The 20,693-nt window shown below is 36.6% G+C and overlaps 2 protein-coding genes across 7 annotated transcripts in view; both read left to right on the plus strand.

Moving 5' to 3' along the window:
- LOC142334606 (delta(3,5)-Delta(2,4)-dienoyl-CoA isomerase, mitochondrial-like) overlaps positions 1–20,693 on the plus strand; it is a 440,398-nt gene that overhangs the window by 210,591 nt on the left and 209,114 nt on the right. The gene's annotated exons all lie outside the window — the stretch shown is intronic.
- LOC142334605 (receptor expression-enhancing protein 1-like) overlaps positions 1–20,693 on the plus strand; it is a 129,260-nt gene that overhangs the window by 21,898 nt on the left and 86,669 nt on the right. The window contains exon 1 of one of the 5 annotated variants that reach the window (XM_075382771.1): positions 18,018–18,027. The exons of the other annotated variants lie outside the window; for them this stretch is intronic. The gene's annotated coding sequence lies outside the window, so the exon portion shown is untranslated. Of the gene's footprint in view, positions 1–18,017; positions 18,028–20,693 lie in introns of those variants that run through there. 5 annotated transcript variants of the gene reach the window in all.

Below are 20,693 nucleotides of genomic sequence, written 5' to 3' on the forward strand. Positions count from 1 at the left end.
AACTTTCTCGAGAAAGAATAGTGTGCTTTGTGTGAGTTTTTTTACGGTTAGAGTTTGTTAATTCACTGTTCGCACCAGTTAAAGCAGACCCTATATGGGCTCTTTTTGCAGCCTTAAAGTATAAAGAGTTAGGGCTACTTATTTCTGCGCGCGAAGTGGGCTTACCTATATCTCTTAGACTAACTGACTCAGTAAAACACTGAAGATATACTTCAAATATAACGATGTGTGAAAGAGTTAATACCGGAGTCAGAGGTATACACAACGTGCAACTAATCTAAAGAGAATAGTGTCTTTTCAGTCTCTGATTGGATGGAGATATGCATCCAGTGTTTCTACTGCTACAATACGAACAAAATAATGAGAAGTGAAAAAAAATTAAGAGAAAACGGCCAACTATCAAATTGTTAAGTCTTAAGAAACTCAATGCAACACTGCTACCTTTTTGTCATACATCTGAAGGGTGATTTTTTCGTTGATTCGGAATGAAGAACAAAAAAGAGGACGATATCTTCAAATGTTGTCAAATACAGACCGCATTCAAATTGTTAAGGGGGTTCATTTGACATCTCTGTTAAATTTTGAATGGTTAACTATTGAGAACTTGAAGTTTTTTGAGAATTTTTTACTATTCCTTGCTTCGCATTACAAGTCCCTGTAAGTCGACCATACAATTTACAAGTTTTTCAAGGTATTTATTCTACTAACAAGATAACCATCTGACTTTCTAGGTTCTTACAGGCTAAATATTCAACTTAAAAGGTTCTTGCAAGATAACAATTTGGCTTTAAATGCTGTCTCAATATAACGATTTTGCAAAACATTTAGCCATTCAGCCATTCATAATTCAAATAAAATAATTAGTACGAAAAACGTGGGCCAAATAATTAGAGAAAAGGAACTACTGTAAAAAAGAGAATGATAAAAAAGAATAGGGCTTAGGATTAGTGGGCTGAAAAAGGGGGAAAATCAAATGAAAAAAATATTTCCTTTCGAAAAAAAAATATTTTCTAGACATTTTTGCTGAGAAAAGTATTCCACAGTTTAAAATCTTAAATCACTCTTAATTTTTTTTACTCAGACCACCATAAATCTGATAGCCTAATGCTTCCATATGTAGCGCCAATATAATCTAACTTGTAGGTTCTCGATGTCAAATCGGCCCTAAATTCATCATTAATTTACTTTTCAGTTTTTAGACTTACAAGAGAAATTACAAATTAACCATTCAACTTGCAGGGTCTTACACTTTCAGCCTCCAACCAACAAGTTGACCATCTTCTGCAAGAATATTGCAAAAGTTTTTATAAAATATCTACAATTGTATTATTGTTTCAGCCAGAAAGCACATGTTAGATGTAGAGGATTCAAGTGATGCACTTAACCTTTTCTCACTCAGATTTTCTTTGTTTTTGCATTTGAATGAAGTTATCTTGTCTTCAGCTTGCATAACGGTTACATTTCTGGAACTTGACCTTTTATGAAGATCTGCTTTTTGCAATTAGTTTTTGAGGGTAATAATAATTAAGTATTTTTCCTTTGAAATGCTTTCGAACGAAATATGTTGCAACTATTTGTTCTGTTAGTTTTTTTGTCTGCTTGATATGAAAAACGAGATAAACAGGTTGTACAATTGTAGATAGATTACCGCTTAACTAATTCGTTGCCCAACAAATTCGTAACCCAATAAATTATCTGTTTGTTTGCTGCCTCGAGTAGTAAAAGACGTTGTTTTCATTCTACAATCAGATAAGAGTTATCCCAACGATTGTTTTGAAAGTATAAAATTTAGTTTAAAAATTGGTATATTATTAGATCATGTGCTATTTATTTAAAAACTGTATATTTCAGTTCATTTGTTATATTCTGCGAAGAACCTATTATTAAGGAAAATGATAACCAAACTGTTGGCGTCACTTTGAACAGAAGCATAAGCCATCAGACCGACTGAAAAGAAATCAAAACTCAAAACTTGAAAAAAAATACAAGTTGGGGCCGAAAGTTTGAACACATCCCGATTTTGGGAAAGAAAACCCTGAATAACCCGAGGTTATGGCACTCTGTTGAAGTAACTTCTAAGTTATCCATGTATCCAAGCAACATTATTGCAATATGCCTACAAGTCTGGCTATGGGCACTTATATGTTGCAAAAAGTGCATTTTCCCATATTTTGTCATATATTGTGAAACTTCCTGAATTGTTATTTCTATGATACTTTAGCTGTTTATATATGGTAAAATATCTGAGGCATTAAGTGTCACATACGTAACAGCCTTGCCTGTGTCAGCAAAATCAAATATTGTTATCTTGATGGTAGCAGAAATTGATACACTAAATAGTTGTTTTGAATAGTGGAATCATTTTGTAATTATAGGCATTGGAAACTGCTACGAAAAACAGTTGGCTCTCGGAATTAGACTATAATTTGATTCTTTTTCAGTTTGCTATTCTTAGCCTCTTATCTTAAATTTTGCTAGATCTTAAGATCTTCCGAGTTCTAAGTTTGTTGAGCGTTTTCGACAAGAAGTGAGCTAAATAACACGTTTTTGGCTCAAGGCTTACAAACTTCAGTTGAACATTGTTTATAATTACGTATCTTATTAGCTGCAATTAAAGTTAAAGTTACAGTCCCCTAAACATCCGAGCGAATAATTATTTCTACGAGACTTTTAGACAATCGGATTCAGTGGAGAACCAGGAGGCCGGTGTAAAGCTGGAGATCTAAATAGAGAAAGTTTTAAATAGAGAAAAACTAAAAGAGTAAAATAACTATTTCTAAGTTTTTTTCTCGAGAAAAAATAGTGTGCTTTGTGTGAGTTTCTTTACGGTTAGAGTTTGTTAATTCACTGGTCGCACCAGTTAAAGCAGACCATATATGGGCTCTTTTTGCAGCCTTAAAGTATAAAGAGTTAGGGCTACTTATTTCTGCGCGCGAAGTGGGCTTACCTATATCTCTTAGACTAACTGACTCAGTAAAACACTGAAGATATACTTCAAATATAACGATGTGTAAAAGAGTTAATGCCGGAGTCAGAGGTATACACAACGTGCAACTACTCTAAAGAGAATAGTGTCTTCTCAGTCTCTGATTGGATGGAGGTATGCATCCTGTATTTCTACTGCTACAATACGAACAAACTAATGAAAAAAGAAAAAATTAAGAGAAAACGGCCAACTATCAAATTGTTAATTCTTAAGAAACTCAATGCAACACTGCTACCTTTTTTGTCATACATCTGAAGGGTGTTTTTTTGTTGATTCGGAATAAAGAGCAAAAAAGAGTACGATATCCTCAAATGGTGTCCAATACAGACCGCATTCAAATTGTTAAGAGGTTTCATTTGACATCTCTGTTAAATTTTGAATGGTTAACTATTGAGAACTTGAAATTTTTTGAGAATTTTTTACTATTCCTTGCTTCGCATTACAAGTTTGCTGCCAAAATCTTACGAGTCCCTGTAAGTCGAGCATACAATTTACAAGTATTTCAAGGTCTTTATTCTACTAACAAGATAACCATCTGACTTACTAGGTTCTTGCAGGCTATATATTCAACTTAAAAGGCTCTTGCAAGATAACAATTTGGCTTTAAATGCTGTCTCAATATAACGATTTTGCAAAACATTCAGCCATTCAGCCATTCATAATTCAAATAAAATGAGTAGTACGAAAAACGTGCGACAAATAAATACAGAAAAGGAACTAGTGTAAAAAAGAGAATGATACAAAAGAATAGAGCATAGGATTAGTGGGCTGAAAAAGGCGGAAAATCAATTGAAAAAATATTTCCTATCGAAAAAAAAAAGTTTATTTTCTAGACATTTTTGCTGAGAAAAATATTCCACAGTTTAAAATCTTTAATCACTCTTGATTTTTTTTACTCAGACCACCATAAATCTGATAGCCTAATGCTTCCATATGTAGCGCCAATATAATCAAACTTTTAGGTCCTCGATGTCAAATCAGCCCTAAATTCATCTTTAATATACTTTTCAGTTTTGAGACTTACAAGAAAAATTACAAAGTAGCCATTCAACTTGCAAGGTCTTACACTTTCAGCCTCCAACCAACAAGTTGACCAAGAATATTGCAAAAGTTTTTATAAAATATCTACAATTTTATTATTGCTTCAGCCAGAAAGCACATGTTAGATGTAGAGGATTCAAGTGATATGCATTTAACCTTTTCTCACTCAGATTTTCTTTGTGTTTGCATTTGAATGAAGTTATCTTGTTTTCAGCTTGCATAACGGTTACATTTCTGGAACTTGACCTTTTATGAAGATCTGCTTTTTGCAATTAGTTTTTGAGGGTAATAATAATTAAGTATTTTTCCTTTGAAATGCTTTCGAACGAAGTTTGTTGCAATTATTTGTTCTGTTAGTTTTTTTGTCTGCTTGATATCAAAAACGAGATCAACAGGTTGTACAATTGTAGATAGATTACCGCTTAATTAATTCGGTGACGTTACCCAATAAATTATCTGTTTGTTTGCTGCCTCGAGTAGTAAAAGACGTTGTTTTCTTTCTACAATCAGATAAGAGTTATCCCAACGATTGTTTTGAAAGTATAAATTTTAGTTTAAAAATTGGTATATTATTAGATCATGTGCTATTTATTTAAAAACTGTATATTTCAGTTGCTTTGTTATATTCTGCGAAAAAGCTATAATTAAGGAAAATGATAGCCAAACTGTTGGCGTCACTTTTGAACAGAAGCATAAGCCATCATACCGACTGAAAAGAAACCAAAACTCAAAACTTGAAAAAAAACACAAGTTTGGGCCGAAAATTTGAAGACATCCCAATTTTGGGAAAGAAAACCCTGAATAACCCGAGGTTATGTCACTCTGTTGAAGTAACTTCTAAGTTATCCATGTATCCAAGCAACATCATTGCAATATGCCTACAAGTGTGGCTATGGGCACTTATATGTTGCAAAAAGTGAATTTTCCCATATTTTGTCATATATTGTGAAACTTCCTGAATTGTTCTTTCTATGATACTTTAGCTGTTTATATATGGTAAAACATCTGAGGCATTAAGTGTCACATACGTAAGAGCCTTGCCTATGTCAGCAAAATCAAATATTGCTATCTTAGCAAAATTTGATACACTAAATAATTGTTAGAATAGTGGAATCATTTTGTATTTATAGGCATTGGAAACTGTTACAAAAAGCAGTTGGCTCTCTGATTTAGACTATAATTTGATCCTTTTTCAGTTTGCTATTCTTAGCCTGTTATCCTAATTTTTGTTAGATCTTAAGATCTTCCGAGTTCCAAGTTTGTTGAGCGTTTTCGACAAGAAGTGAGCTAAATAACACGTTTTTGGCTGAAGGCTTACAAACTTCAGTTGAACATCGTTCATAATTACGTATCTTATTAGCTGCAATTAAAATTAAAGTTACAGTCCCTTAAACGTCCGAGCGAATAATTATTTCTAAGAGACTTTTAGACAATCGGATTCAGTGAAGAACCAGGAGGCCGATGTAAAGCTGGAGATCTAAATAGAGAAAGTTTTAAATAGAGAAAAACTAAAAGATTAAAATAACTATTTCTAAGTTTTTTTCTCGAGAAAGAATAGTGTGCTTTGTGTGAGTTTCTTTACGGTTAGAGTTTGTTAATTCACTGGTCGCACCAGTTAAAGCAGACCATATATGGGCTATTTTGGCAGCCTTAAAGTATAAAGAGTTAGGGCTACTTATTTCTGCGCGCGAAGTGGGCTTACCTATATCTCTTAGACTAATTGACTCAGTAAAACACTGAAGATATACTTCAAATATAACGAAGTGTAAAAGAGTTAATACCGGAGTCAGAGGTATACAAAACGTGCAACTACTCTAAAGAGAATAGTGTCTTTTCAGTCTCTGATTGGATGGAGGTATGCATCCAGTGTTTCTACTGCTACAATACGAACAAAATAATGAGAAGTGAAAAAAAAATTAAGAGAAAACGGCCAACTATCAAATTGTTAAGTCTTAAGAAACTCAATGCAACACTGCTACCTTTTTGTCATACATCTGAAGGGTGATTTTGTCGTTGATTCGGAATAAAGAGCAAAAAAGAGCACGATATCCTCAAATGGTGTCAAATACAGACCGCATTCAAATTGTTAAGAGGGTTCATTTGACATCTCTGTTATATTTTGAATGGTTAACTATTGAGAACTTGAAATTTTTTGAGAATTTTTACTATTCCTTGCTTCGCATTACAAGTTTGCTGCCAAAATCTTACGAGTCCCTGTAAGTCGAGCATACAATTTACAAGTATTTCAAGGTATTTATTCTACTAACAAGATAACCATCTGACTTACTAGGTTCTTACAGGCTAAATATTCAACCTAAAAGGCTCTTGCAAGATAACAATTTGGCTTTAAATGCTGTCTCAATATAACGATTTCGCATAACATTTAGCCATTCAGCCATTCATAATTCAAATAAAATAATTAGTACTAAAAACCTGGGCCAAATAATTAGAGAAAAGGAACTAGTGTAAAAAAGAGAATGATAAAAAAGAATAGAGCATAGGATTAGTGGGCTGAAAAAGGGGGAAAATCAATTGAAAAAAATATTTCCTATCGGAAAAAAGTTTAATTTCTAGACATTTTTGCTGAGAAAAATATTCCACAGTTTAAAATCTTTAATCACTCTTGATTTTTTTTACTCAGATCACCATAAATCTGATAGCCTAATACTTCTATATATAGCGCCAATATAATCTACTTTTTTAAGGTTCTCGATGTCAAATCAGCCCTAAATTTATCTTTAATATACTTTTCAGTTTTGAGACTTACAAGAAAAATTACAAAGTAGCCATTCAACTTGCAAGGTCTTACACTTTCAGCCTCCAACCAACAAGTTGACCAAGAATATTGCAAAAGTTGTTATAAAATATCTACAATTTTATTATTGTTTTACCCAAAAAGCACATGTTAGATGTAGAGGATTCAAGTGATGCACTTAACCTTTTCTCACTCAGATTATCTTTGTGTTTGCATTTGAATGAAGTTATCTTGTTTTCAGCTTGCATAACGGTTACATTTCTGGAACTTGACCTTTTATGAAGATCTGCTTTTTGCAATTAGTTTTTGAGGGTAATAATAATTAAGTATTTTTCCTTTGAAATGCTTTCGAACGAAGTTTGTTGCAACTATTTGTTTTGTTAGTTTTTTGTCTGCTTGATATGAAAAACAAGATCAACAGGTTGTACAATTGTAGATAGATTACCGCTTAATTAATTCGGTGACGTTACCCAATAAATTATCTGTTTGTTTGCTGCCTCGAGTAGTAAAAGACGTTGTTTTCATTCTACAATCAGATAAGAGTTATCCCAACGATTGTTTTGAAAGTATAAATTTTAGTTTAAAAATTGGTATATTATTAGATCATGTGCTATTTATTTAAAAACTGTATATTTCAGTTGATTTGTTATATTCTGCGAAGAAGCTATAATTAAGGAAAATGATAACCAAACTGTTGGCGTCACTTTTCAACAGAAGCATAAGCCATCAGACCGACTGAAAAGAAATCAAAACTCAAAACTTGAAAAAAATACAAGTTGGGGCCGAAAGTTTGAAAACATCCCGATTTTTGGAAAGAAAACCCTGAATAACCCGAGGTTATGGCACTTCGTTGAAGTAACTTCTAAGTTATCCATGTATCCAAGCAAAATTATTGCAATATGCCTACAAGTGTGGCTACGGGCACTTATATGTTGCAAAAAGTGCATTTTTCCATATTTTGTCATATATTGTGAAACTTCCTGAATTCTTATTTCTATGATACTTTAGCTGTTTAAATATGGTAAAATATCTGAGGCATTAAGTGTCACATACGTAAGAGCCTTGCCTATGTCAGCAAAATCAAATATTGTTATCTTAGCAAAAATTGATACACTAAATAGTTGTTAGAATAGTGCAATCACTTTGTATTTATAGGCATTGGAAACTGCTACAAAAAGCATTTGGCTCTCGGAATTAGACTATAATTTGATTCTTTTTCAGTTTGCTATTCTTAGCCTGTTATCTTAATTTTTGCTAGATCTTATGATCTTCCGAGTTCTAAGTTTGTTGAGCGTTTTCTACAAGAAGTGAGCTAAACAACACGTTTTTGGCTGAAGGCTTACAAAATTCAGTTGAACATTGTTTATAATTACCTATCTTATTAGCTGCAATTAAAATTAAAGTTACAGTCCCTTAAACGTCCGAGCGAATAATTATTTCTACGAGACTTTTAGACAATCGGATTCAGTGAAGAACCAGGAGGCCGGTGTAAAGCTTGAGATCCAGGCTGTGATATTTCTGCTCCTCTGAGAATCATTCATGAGCAACCTCATCATTAGGTCTGCCGACCCGGACAATAAGACCAGCAGCAACGAGTTTTTCAGTTTCATTTTTTGGACTAGAACGAAGCGTTACGATGGCTCTAATGAGACCCGATAGACATTAAAAAAACAGCTAACTACCAGATGTCAGACCATTTCAAGAAACTAGAAGGTGAGCAAGTTGAACTGCTCAAAAGGTTTGACCAACACCTGGCTGCCGTGAAACGTCTTTTGGCTGAGAAAAAAACAGGGTCAGCAGAGAAAACAGTGTCTATGTTTCTTAGGGAAATACAAAGAAGTGGCGAAAAACAGACTAAAGTAAATGCAACACTTGAAACCGAAATACATGTGGAACCTCAGTAGCGGCATGAAGCAAAAATTGTCTGAAAAGAAGAGGGTTTTGAACAAACTATTCGAACAATTACCAGACCTCGCAAAAACCGAACACTACAATTGCGAAATTGACGACTATTCAACCGAAAAAAATTCTGCGATTTGTCAGCTTGTTACATGATTGTGAGTTAATTTATATCTAAGCGTCAGATCTGGAAATAGAGTTGAAAAAAATCAAAGTGAGTCACTCAAGCAAACGTTGTGTAGCAACAAATGGGAACAGCTCCTACAGAAGCTCTACACAAAACAATAAGAATTATTTGTCTAATTTTGAAACAAGATGTGGGGGTTGAAGGTCTTAAGTTGATCGGTTAAGACAAAAATAGATATCGAGCCGTCTTAAAACAGTTCCACCAGACGGTAGAGGGCGAAAGTCAGACATCTTTAGTTTCATCAACATCTGAAGGTAAAAGAGATCCCAATGAGATAGTAGTTGATACGGGAAAAGAAGCAAAAAAATATCAAAGAGAAACATGAGTTAGCTTCTAGGCAACCTGCTACTCACAGCAACACAGAATGGGACTAAGTGTGGCTAACTCACGCTCACTGAAGAAGCGCAAATTTGTGAATTGTCGCTCGAAAAGTTATGAGCTATGTAGGAAACAGAGCAAAGCGTGCGAGAACGTCAACATAAGCTAAAAAGTAAGCGCGAAAAAATGATCATCTGGATCAGTGGCAGATGGAGGCAAGTTTTGAATCAGCACGCAGTCGAGAAAGAACAACAAGGTGCGCAAAATTATTGGCTCAAAGGTCTGGAACTATCCGGTATCTTGCCTCAGATTATGTTGTTGACCCTACTAAGAACGACAGACAATTTATAGGCGACAAAATTTCCAACGCCTATCCGAAAACAACTTCTCTATTTCAATCGTGTGTATGACACTTTTCAATAATTTGGGCAATAAATTGGCCAACCATTTTCAAGAAGCTAGATATACATAAATGAAATTGTGTGACTCACCTACGAACGCAGTCAAAAAGACAAAGTTTAAGCACCAAAGAGCGTCAGCAATTCATAAAAGGCGGGGAAGTCAGACCCAACCACAGTTCTCCAGGAGAATTCAAGAAGAACTGAAACCAAACGACAGTGAACTAAGTCGCTCAACAAGTTATATATCAATCAAATTTGAGCAGCGGTTTCGGAGGATTAACAAAGTTCAGGTTAAATGAATTTTCAGGAGATCCACAAAAGTGCCCAGAGTGGTCTGAACTTTTTGATGTGAAAGTTCATCGAAAGCAGCTTATTGATACCAAAAAGGTGCAAAATTTAAAGACCGCTTTCACAGAGTAACCAAAAACAGCCATAGCGGGTATCGAATTCAGCTCCAAATCTTACTATCAAGCCTGAGACATAATCTGCAAGAGGTATGACAGATTGGGCGTCATTGTTTACGCTCAATTGAAGACAATTAACATTGACCGTCCATTTCGGCACGACGATTCTAGCAGTTTTGTTAATTTTGCGAATTTGGTCACAATTGCGGTTAACATGTTCAGTCAACAATGATCAGAGAGGCAGCTGATTCAGAAGCAGTGCTGGAATCAGCAGGTGTGGTGAGTTCTACAATCGGAAAACTTTTTTTCCAAGTGAAGGAACAGTGGATTAAGTACCGTCAAGATCGTTGATAAGACCGAGGTAAATTGGTAAACTTTGAAAAACAGACTGTCGCCAAATTGATCATACAGGAAAATTTAGCAGTGCAAACCAGATTGCAACACGATCAAAAAAGTTCCCAAAGCCTCGACAAGCCAAAACGAGTGCCTTTGCTTCAAATGCTGAAATTTCAGCAAAGCAAAAAAACTAGATTGTTAAAATAATGATGGGCAGCACGCCATTTAGAATTGCAAAAATTTAGGTCAATACAGCGGAATGAACGAAGAGAACATGTGCAGAATTTCGATCTGTGTTTCATTTGTCTATTATCTGGTCATCGCTCAAAGGACTGCAAAAGAAGAATTTGAAGTGTGCTCAATTTTGGCAGAATACACAACAGATTTTTGCACAACGACGTTTTGAATGAGGACGCCAAAACGGGTCTATCAGATGATACCACTGCCGTAGCGGCAAACATCACACAAGAAGGACTCCCAGTGGTATGAATCAGGCTGACAAACGGATATTTAAGCCTAACTGCTTTAGCAAGTTGTGTGTGTCTGTGCGTATAATTATTTCCACAAGACTTTTAGAGAATCGGATTCAGTGACGAATCAAGAGGCCGGCGTAAAGCTCGAGAACCAGACTGTTATATTTAGGTTCCGCTGAGATTCTTGAGCAGCCTCATCATTTGGTCTGCCGACCCGGACAATACCAGCAGCAACAAGTTTTTCAATTTCATTTGTTGGACCAGAACGAAACGTTACGATGGCTCTAATGAGACCTGATAGACAATAAAAAAACAGCTAACTACCAGATGTCAGACCATTTCAAGAAACTAGAAGATGAGCAAGTTGAACTGCTCAAAAGGTTTGACCAACACCTGGCCGACGTGAAACATCTTTTGGCTGAGAAAAAAACAGTGTCAGCAGAGAAAACATGTCTATTTTTCTTAAAGAAATACGAAAAGCTGGAGGAAAACAGACTAAAGCAGATGCAACACTTGAAACCGAAATACGTGTAGAACCTCGGTAGCGACATGGAGTAATAAATGTCTGAAGAAAAGAAGGTATTGAACAGGCTAGTTGAACAATTACTAGACCTTGCAAAAACCGAACACTATCATTGCAAAATAACGATTATTCAACCGAAATAAATTCTGCGATTCGTCCGCTTGTTACAAGATTGCGACCTAATCTATATCTGAGCGTCAGATCTGGAAAAAGAGTTGAAAAGAGAAAATCACAGTGAGTCACTCAAGCAAACGTTGTGTAACAAACGAGAACAGCTCTACACAAAACAAAAAGAAATTATTCCAATTCTGGAACCAGATGTTGGGGTTGAGGGTCTTAAATTTCCAACGCCTATCCGAAAACAACTTCTCTAATTCAATAGTGATTATGACTCTTTTCAACGCCAATAATTTATCCAAGCTTTTTCAAGAAGCTAGAAATCCATAAATGAAATGGTGTGACTGACCTACGAACGCAGTCACAAAGACGACGTTTAAGCAGCAAGGAGCGTCAGCATTTCATAAAAGGCGGGGAGGTCAGCAGCGGTTTCGGAGGATTACCAAAATTCAGGTTAAATGAAAATTCAGGAGATCCACTAAAGTGGCCAGACAGAGTGGTCTGAACTTTTTGATGTAAAAGTTCATCAAAAGCAGCTTATTGATGCCGAAAAGGTGCAAAAATTAAAGACCGCTTTCACACGGTAACCAGAAGCCAAAAGCAGCATTAGCGGGTATGTGGTTCAGCTCGAAATCTTAATATCAAGCCTGAGACATACTCTGCAAGCAAGAGGTATGGCAGATTGGACGTCATAGTCCACGCTCAACTGAAGAAAATTTACACTGACACTTCAGTCCGGCACGACGATTCTAGCAGCACTGTTAGCTTTGCGAATTTGGTCACAAATGCGGTTAGCAAGTTCAATCAACAATGATCAGAAAGACAAATGAGTCAGAGTTAGTACTGGAATCAGCAGGTGTGCTGAATTCTACAGTCGAAAAAATTTTTTCCCAAATGAAGGAACAGTGGATTGAGTGTTTTCAAGATCTTTGACAAGACCATGGTAAATATGCTAACTTTGAAGAAGGGACTGTCACCAAATCGATCTTACAGGAAAACCAAAAAGAGCAAACCAGATTTCAACTCGATCGAAAAAGTTTTCAGAGCCTCGATAAGCCAAAACGAGTGCCTTTGCTTCAAATGCCGAAAATTCAGCAAAGCCGAAAAAATTGGATTGTCAAATTAACGATGGGCAGCACGCCAATTAGAATTGCAAAAAATTTAGATCAATATAGCGAAATGAATGACGAGAACACGTGCAGGTTTTCAGACTGTATTTCATTTGTCTATTATCTGGTCATCGCTCAAAGGACTGCAAAAGAAGATTTTAAAATGTGCCCAATTGTGGCAGAAAACACAACAGATTTGTGCACAACGACGTCTTGAATGAGGACACCAAAACGGAGTCATCAGATGCTACCACTGCCGTAGCGGCAAAGATCACAAAAAAGGAATTCCAGTTATACAGGCTGAAAAACGAAGATTTAAGCCTAACTGCGTTAGCAATGTGTGTGTCTGAGGGAATAATTATTTCCACGAGACTTTTAGATAATCTATTTCAGTGACGAACCAGGAGGCCGGCGTAAAGCAAAGCTCGAGAACCAAGCTGTAATATTTGGGATCCGATGAGTTTCTTGTGCAGCCTCATCGTTTGGTCTACAGACCAGGACATAAATACCAGCAGCAACGAGTTTTTCGAATTCATTTGGTGGACCAGAACAAAACGCTATGATGGCTGGAATCAGACCTGATAGACATTAGAAAACAGCTAATTACAAGATGTCAGACCAAGCTAAAAAAATAGAAGGTGAGCAATTCGAATTGCTTAAAACGTTTGAACAACACCTGTCCGACGTGAAAATTTTTTTGGCTCAGAACAAAACAGTATCAGCAGAGACAGCATATTTATGTTTCTTAGGGATGCACGAAAAGCCGGATGAAAAGAGACTGATGCAACACTTGAAACTGAAATACATGTGGAACCTCGATAACAAAACTGAGCGATAATTGTGTGAAAAGATGAAAATACTGAAGGAGCTAGTTGAACAATTACTAGAACTCGGAAAAACCAAGCACTATCATTCCGAAGTTAACAATCAATCGACTAAAATTTTTCTGCAATTTGTCCGCTTGTTACAAGATTGTGAGTTAATATATATCAAAGCGTCAGATCTGGAGTGTCAGATCTGGAAAAAGCTTTGAAAAAAGAAAACAAAAGGGAGTCACTCAAGCAAATTTTGTATAACAAATGGGAACAGCTCCTACAGATACTCTACACAAAACTGTAAAAAATTATTCCAATTTCGAAACCAGACGTGGGGGATGAAGGTCTTGAGTTGATCAGTTAAGATACAAGTAGATATCGAGCCGCCTTACCCTACCACCCCTAAATCAGACGTCTTTAGTTTCATCAACATCTGCAGGTAAAAGAGATCCCAATGAGAAGAAGCTCAAACTTCTCAAAATGGAGCTCGATTGAAAAGTAATGAGCAATGTAGGAAACAGAGCAAGGCGTGCGAGATAGTCAACATAAGCTAGAAAGTGAGCGCAAATTTTATCATCTGGATCAGTGACAGATTGAAGCAAGTTTTGAATCAAGACGCAGTCGAGAAAGAACAACAAGGTGCGCAACATCAGTGGTTCAACGATCTGGAAGTAGCCAGTCACTATTTCCAGACTATGTTGTCAACCCCCTCAAGAACAACACACAAGTTATAGGTGACAAAAGTTTCAACGCCTATCCGAAAACAAATTTTCTAGTTCAATCTTGTGTATGACTCTTTTCAACGCCAATTATTTAGCCGAGCCTTCTCAAGAAGCTAAGAATCCACAAATCAAATGGTGTGACTGACCTCTCACGCGGTAAGCAAAAGTCAGTCAACAATGATCAGAAAGACAACTGAGTCAGAAGTAGTACTGGAATCAGCAGGTGTGCTGAATTCCACAGTCGGAAAATTTATTTCCCAAATGAAGGAACAGTGGATTAAGTACTTTCAAGGTCGTTGATAAGACCGAGGTAACTTAGTAAACTTTGAGGAACGGACGGTAGCCGAATCGATCTTACAAGAGAACCGAAGAGCGCAAACCAGACTGCAACTCGATCGAAATGATTTTCAAAGCAGCGTCAAGCCAAAAACGATTGCCTTTGCTTCAAATGCTGAAAATTCTGGGAAGCCAAAAACAGTTAGATTTTCAATTTAAAGAAGGACAGCTCGCCATCAAGAATTGCAAGAAATTTAAGTCAGTAAAGCTAAATGACGAGAACGTGTGCAGAATTTCAGACTGTAATGCAATTATCTACTATCTGGTCATCGCTCAAAGGACTGCTATTGAAAAATTTGCAAACAAAAAAATTTGAATTTTGGCAGACCACATTTTTGCACAGCGACGTCTTGAATAAGGACGCCGAAGCAAATTTATCAGATGCTGCCACTGCCGTATTGGCAAACATCACACAAGGAGGACCTCAGTGGTATGAAACAGCCTGACAAACGAAGATTTAAGCATAACTGCGTTAGCAATGGGTTACTTGGGTTCTTTAATCTCAGCTACAGCCAATCAAACGTGTTTAAACTTCACCTAAAACGTCGAAAAGCATCTTTGTCAGTGGCAGGATTTCACGGATCGCAAGATTTTAAGACTGAAATAGTACCGATAACTTAACTGTGTTAGCCCAAAAACGTCTTAACTATTGACAACAATACAATTTGTTGAGCACATTAAAAAGAAAATGGTTAAGAAATTGTAGGATTTCAAGAATTGAAACAGAACTGAAAGACCAAATATCCAAATTTTTGTGACAAATTCCGAATCTTAATAATTTAAGCGAAATTTAATGTAATCCTTTGACAACACTGCAATGACATACATCGCCATCTAAATGTCAAAAAATGGTAAAACAGAATTGCACCGTGCGCAGTGATATCAAAGATTAGCTGTACGATAAGTGGCCTGCTTCCATCGAAGCAAGCAGCAAATCTCTATAACAGCCACTTCAGTTGCAGATGGGAAATTACCGAGTCAGTTAAATAAATGGTGGGACATCGTGTCCTACGCATAAAACAGCGATGTCAATGGTCATTCGAAAGATGAACAGCAAGCAATCAATACCTTAATGCAAACAACTCGTTTCACTTGTGAAACATACGAAGTTTTGAACTTCTGTGGAGATAAGACGAGTTGAAGTTGCCGAACAGCGTCTACACTCCTATGTGGGAACTCAAGTTCTTAGCGGAACGACGACAGAAAGACGAGACTCTAAGTAAGCGCGATCAAGAAAACATTGACACAGATGTCAGGATAGGATATTTTTGCAAAATTGACCACACCGAACTGAATGAAACCAAAGAGAAAGTGCAAAGATATTTGCCACATTATGCTGTCATCAACCCATATAAGCCTGATTAAATCAGATGAGTATGCAACATAGCAGCAAAGTATCAAGATGTGGGTTGAACGACAAATTCATATCTGAACCGGCCCTGCTTCAAAATCTGTTTGGAGCTATTTTTGGTTTCAAGTAAACCAAATAGCACTATTAGTCAATATAGAAGCAATTTTTCTTCAGATTGCTGTCCCAAGCCTTACAGCCGATGTTTATAATTTCACTGGCAAGAGTATCCAGAACAAAGAATACATTTTTAAGAGTACACGCGACATCTTTGTTGGCTGAACAGCTCACCAACTTGCGCAAAAACTTCAATTGGCGAGATATAAAGCAGTCAATGTCGAAAGTTCCGTCAAAAGGGTTCTGCGAAGGTTCTGCATGGACGATTTCCTTTAGTCAGGCAGAAGCCCTCAAGAAGCAAATGAAACAAACCATAAAGTCAAAAACAACCTCAGCAAAGGCAGATTTAGGTATAAGATACTAGAAGAAGCGGATCGACAAAGGATGTAAGAAATTTCGGAGCTCAAGCACAATCCTCCTCAATTACTGAAATAATCTGGAATGAAAAAACAGACAATCTCACAGGGAACCAAGCAAGAAGTTCCATCAAAATTATTTCAGAGATTCGTTCTATCTTTGGTGTAACCAGCGTTTAATCTACTTGGGATATATTCACCCTTCAGAATTCGGATGCGGTTACTGCTTAAAAGTGTTTGGGCGAAAATGATGCAAGCATTGCTGCACAAAGAGTTCTAATCTAAACTGTCAAAAACAATCCAATTGTTGGTGCTCTGAATTGAGAGAAATAGGGTCAATTTAAAAAATATATATTTCAAAAACGGATGTAAAGGCTTGATATTTCACATTTTCAAAGACGCCTCAGAAAAAACAACCTGCATAGTGGCTTATCTGCAAGAGCAAGCATCTTAAAAGCGTGTTTGATTGAGAAGATCTTTGTAGCTACCATCAAGCACACGGAAATTCCGAAGTTGGATTTTATAGCCGCAGTAAACGGAGTTCGTCTTAGGAGGCAAATATTGAGAGAACATTATGTGAAAACTGAATATAATCTATCGGTTTTCATCTACAGTGTTGCATTTATCACAGTAACAATGGTGCAATGGCTACAATTTGCATACAAGGGAGATAAAGTGTTTTTTGTCAATAGAATGGCAGATATTCTGGAAAGCTCTTCAATGGATCAATGGAGACATGTTAAAGGCACCAAAAACCCTGGAAATGATGGCACAAAGGGATTGTTCATTGAAAAACAACTCGAGGAATCCGTTTCGTTAAACGGGCCAACATGGCTCCAGAAGGACAACGAAAATTGACCAAATCCGTGGTGCCAACTGAACGAAGTTGAAACTCAGCAAGCTACAAGTATTGTAGCAACAAAAATTAAATTGGAAGAACTAATTGAGTGGAGCCGATACAGCAGGTTCAACTGAATTTTTAGTTTTTTGGTTCCCGATTGCCGATTGACGTTAGAGACAAAAAGGAGCTCTCAGAGCAAACCAGATTCATGATGCTGAACACATATGTATACGAGTTGTTCAAACAGAGAGCTTTCCAATTGTTTCAAAGTTGATAACAAGCAAAAACAAAACCTCGAAAACATTGAACATCAACAAAGTGTCACTATTTATAGACAAAGACAGGGCCATTTGGGTGAAAGGACGACTGAAACAATCGAATATTGATTACAACGCAAAGCAGCTAATGTTGCTGACAGCAGAGCATCCAACCGTAGATTTTCTGTTGAGGAGAGTTCGTCGGAGTAACCTGCACGAGGCCAAAGAATACCTAAGAAACAAGCTCCAACAAAACACCTGATCATTGGAATAGAAAGAACAATAAGGAATATCAATTCACGATGTGTCAAATGTCGACACAGAAGCGCTAACCCCATTCATCCATCGATGAAAACTTAGCGCCAAAACGAACCGACGAGCAGCTGTTCCCATTCACTCATTACAGACTACTTCGATTTATTTGAAGTCAAGTTCCGAAGATAAAGATTGAAAAGATGGTGTTGCATTTTCACCTGTCTTACAAAACTGTTGAACAGCCATTAGACACTGAGTCATATCTAGCTGCAGTGACCAGATTCATCGCACGACGTCGCCACCCAAATACCATCATCAACGATACCGGCACAAGTTTCGTTGGTGCAGCCAAGGAACTAAAGACATTCATGGACGAATGGGATAAAGCGAAGTTCGAAAGTTACCTTGCAGCGAAAACGATCTTATTAAATATTAAATGGAAAGATTGGTTGAAAATTACAAAAAAAATGAATGCAATCTTGGACAACCCAAACTTCAACGAGCATGTACTCAATACGTCAATGTGTCTTGAAGGAAAAACTCTAAACGCAAGACCCTCCTCAACAATAAGAGACCATATTGAAGACTTGACACCACTCACATCGAATCATTTCACGGCAGGACGACAAAACCATTTATGCCGTCAAATGAGCTCAACGATGATTTGCTAAAACATTTCAGAATGACTAAAGCATGTACCGTCAAGATCAAGAAAAGATGGACTCGCGAATACCTTCCCCAATGGAATCAGAGATTGAGAAGCTCAAAAAAACATGTGCGAAACTTCACAAAGGCGAGTTAGTATGGATAGTGGATGATTCAGTGAAGCGGTTTGAAAACAAATTGTGAAGAGTCATCCAAGCCATTCAAAGCAACTATGTTGTTGTGCGATCAGCGAGAGCCAAAATGGCACACGAAGAGCTGACCCAGGCAAACGTGAATTCTGTACCAGTATTCCACGATGTGTTTTCAAGATCAATTCTTTATTTCCTTGATCCTTTAAGTGTTTTGATTTTGATCAAACGTCATACATTTGAGGCAATTAGTCTTACATACGTATCAGCCTTGCTTATGTCAACAATAGCTAATAATGTAGTAATTTAGCATTTACTATGTGAATTTTGACTAAATCACTTACTTGATTGGCCAATCAGAAACCAGGAACAATGATGTTATAAATGATTTTTAACTGATTAATTGCTACAACCGAATTGTTTGAATAGTGAAACCTAGAACCGATGGAAACTGTTACAAAGAGCAGTTGGCTCTCAGATTTGGACTATAGTATGATTCTTCTTCAACTTTAGTATTTTAAGCTAAGTGTTGCTACATCTTAAGATCTTCAGAATTCCACGTTAGTTGAGAACTCTTGACAAGAAGTTAAAAACATTACTAGATTTTAGTTAAAGCCTTAAAATTTCAGCCCGAGGTTTGGTACAGTTTATCACATATATTCATTTTCAATGAATATTTAAGTTCAAGTCCTTCAAACGTCCGAGCAACTAATTGTTCCTGAGAGATTATTTGACATTCGGATTCAGTGATGATCCAGGCGGGCTTGAAGCTCAAAAACCAGGCTGTGATATTTCAGTTCCGCTGAAATTCGTGAGCAGCTGCAACAAAAGATTTTTGGCAGTTTTTTAACACAGGAGTGTTTTGTTTTTCCCAGCATGGGTATGAGCGGCCCAGTTTCAAATCTGTAATTATAAACAATTCCCCGTTTTATATTTTTGACAAACGTCAGCTGTCGGTATATTCAACTTCAATTAATAACGCAAGAACGTTCTATCACTGACTAAAAATCCGCACTGTCAAAAAAATTTAAATCAAATAATGTTTTATTTTGGAAGAAGCTACTTATCTCACAACGCAAAAAAAATATCTAAGGTGTGCGGAGAGTTCAAAAAGCAGGTTTTTAGTTGATGTTGAAAACCATTTCAACTGCAGATGTCAAGGGTCCTGTTGTCTGGACCCTTGACATCACACATATATATATATATATATATATATATATATTATATATATATATATATATATATATATGCTCAGAGGGTACTTGGAGCACACAAGCCTCTAGATAATGGTCTGGGAAATATCAGGGCAAAGCATATGACAAGGTGTAGAGAGTAGTCTGATCAGTGGATTTGGTCTGGGGATGGTCAGATCACAGGTCGTTTCAAGCGCACAATTGTCTGAACGTTGTTCCCGATTTAATCGGGAGCTTAGTCTGGACAATGGTATAATTGCGGTATACCACAATGGTATAAATGGTATAATTGTGTATTACGAATTCTGATTATTGGAAACGCGGTGCGAATCCGTTGCTAAGTTTAACTCAGAAATATGAAGAGCGTTTGCAGAGTAACTTGAATTCAGACTGACTAAATGAAAATATGATTACTTATAATAAACTAGCATGAACAAAATATGAAATAATTTAGTAGGCTAACGGGAATATTTATATAGGTGAATAAATAGAAGTCATAACTTTTAGTTATAAAACACATGATATAATTATAGAAATAGAGGATAAATAATTTAGTACACATAAAGGTTTCGATATATATTTAGGTATCCATACGTATCACATTTCCATTGAAAATAACCTCAACCAGCTCTTCACCAAATCCCTTCTGGCGGTCCTCACTAGTAAGGACGCGGTGTTGAAAAAGATCCGCGACTGTGTACTACAGGATGATGAGGCCCGTTGTAAAGAAGTGAGCACAAACATCCACTCCTTTTGGAAGGACCTACATGTGAAATCTGGGTGTCTGTGTGTTGATCAACGCGTGGCCATTCCAAACTCTATTAAGGAGGCGGTGCTCGAATCCATCCACATGACAAACCCGGGTAGTTGGGGGATGATCTCTCTCTCCCAATATGCATGGTGGCCCTACATGCATAGGGAAGTTTTAGCAAAAACATCTGATTGCGTCCCGTGTACAGATATTGGTAAGAATCTGAAACCTATCATACCAAAGTCTAAATGGCACCCACACAAAGCTTGTCAAGAACCAAACGAAGAAATAAAGATTGATTTTGGGGGTCCGATAATTAATGATAAAGATAAAGATATTTATTTCTTAACATGTATTGA

Source organism: Convolutriloba macropyga, chromosome 2 (genome assembly GCF_964194025.1).
Source record: "Convolutriloba macropyga chromosome 2, txConMacr16.3, whole genome shotgun sequence".
NCBI classification, from domain to species: Eukaryota; Metazoa; Xenacoelomorpha; order Acoela; family Convolutidae; genus Convolutriloba; species Convolutriloba macropyga.